Below are 2007 nucleotides of genomic sequence, written 5' to 3' on the forward strand. Positions count from 1 at the left end.
TTTAGCAAAACTTCTTCTGCCTACAATCTAGCAGTGTGGATGTATGATGTCCTGCCATCTATATGACATAATCTATTGATAAATATAGATTAAAAGCAGATAATTAATAAAACAGAGTGAATTTTATGACTTTTGTAACGGTCCTAAGATAGATGCTTCCAATCAGCAGAAAGGCTCCTTCTCTTCATGTTTTGTTCAAGAGTGCTAACCTAAGAAGGCTCTGGCTTTGTCCATACGTGGCCTGCAAGGTCAATGTGAATTTCCAGGATCAATATGTCTAGGCTGCCTTTCAAGAAAGAGAAAGAACATGAGAGAAACAAAATGGCTTTAAAATCTATGCCTGAAAGGGGCACATGACAGTTTTCTAATACTTCTAGGTAATAATCATTGCATATATACACCTGGCTACAGCAGAGACTGGAAAATATATACCAGGAAGAAGGTTACCACAGAACCAGCCAGTTTCTTTCTTAGCTTTTATGAGATGTAAACAAGGAAGTAACTTGAGGATGAAAACATTGAACTATTGAAATCATTTCTGAATGTGTTTATTCACTTTCCTCTTTATGACTAGAAGGGGTGAGAATGTGAACACATAGATAATCAATGGAGAGCACTCTTCTGGAAGGAAGAGCTGACTGAAGAGTTCAATGAAAATTGTACTTATTCTGCAGTTTTGACCAAAGGATAAAAGTATTTTCCAAAGACCTTAGACCATTTTATATATACAAATTGTGAGTGAGTTCATTAATTTTTTGAGAAGGGGAATTGATTGAACCTTGGCATATTGCAAACAAGAATTCTGAAGTAAAAAATTTAAATATCTTTTTAAATTCTTTATAGATTCGAGATAGTAGACCTTTGTCTGAGGAAGAGCAGGTGAAGATTTTTTCCCACATTGTGGGTTGTCTCTTCACACTGCTGGTGGTTTCTCTTGCTGTGCAGAAGCTTTTTAATGAGAAGAGATCCCATTTGTTGATTGTTTGTGCTAGTTCATGGGCAACTGAGGTTTTGTTCATAAAATCTTTTCCTACACCGATGTCTTCAAGAGTTCTACCTAACCTCTGTTCTAACTGGTTCAGAGTTTCTATTTTAATATTTAGATCTTTAATCCATTTTGATTTTAGTTTAGTGCATGGTGAGAGATATAGGTCTAGTTTTAATCTTTGGCAAGTTGAAGTGCAATTTTTCCAGCACCATTTATTCAAGAGGCTATCTTGCCTCCAGTGAGGATGTTTGGCTCCTTGGTCAAAGATGAGATGGCTGAGTGTGTCTGGCGTTATTTCTGCATCTTCGAATCTGTTCCACTGGTCCTCAAGTCTGTTTCTTTGCCAGTACCATGCTGTTTTTATCACAGTAGCTTTGTAGTATAGTTGCAGGTTGGGGATTGTGATACCCCCTTAAAAAGATCAGACCTCCCAAATTTGAAGACCCAATCCAAAAATGGGCATCTGAAATGAACAGACATTTCTCAGACAAAGAAATAGAAATAGCAAATAAATACATGAAAAAATGCTCAACATCACTGGTCATTCAAGAGATGCAAATGAAAACAATGCTGAGATTCCACTTCACTCAAGAAAGAATGGCTGCCATCATGAAATCAACCAGTAACAAATGCTGGTGGGGCTGTGGGGAAAGAGGCACCCTGCTCCACTGCTGGTGGGAGTGTAGACTGGTGCAACCACTGTGGAAATCAGTATGGAGATACCTCAAAGAACTAGGACTGGAAGTCCCATTTGATCCCGCTATTCCCCTGCTGGGTATCTTCCCCAAAGAATTAAAAGAATCATACCACAGTGATATATGTGCACCCATGTTCATAGCAGCCCAGTTTGTAATAGCTAAAACTTGGAAACAGCCCAAGTGCCCATCAACTGGAGACTGGATAAAGAAAATGTTTTTTTTTTTTATAAAATGGAGTGCTACTCAGCCATAAAAAATGAGAAATTAGAGACATTTATAGCTAAGTGGATGCACATTGAGGCGATACTCTTAAGTGAAATA

The sequence above is a fragment of the Heterocephalus glaber genome, unplaced genomic scaffold, assembly GCF_053883595.1.
Source record: "Heterocephalus glaber isolate CG9 unplaced genomic scaffold, H.glaber_assembly_v1.0 deba00001662, whole genome shotgun sequence".
Taxonomy (NCBI): domain Eukaryota; kingdom Metazoa; phylum Chordata; class Mammalia; order Rodentia; family Bathyergidae; genus Heterocephalus; species Heterocephalus glaber.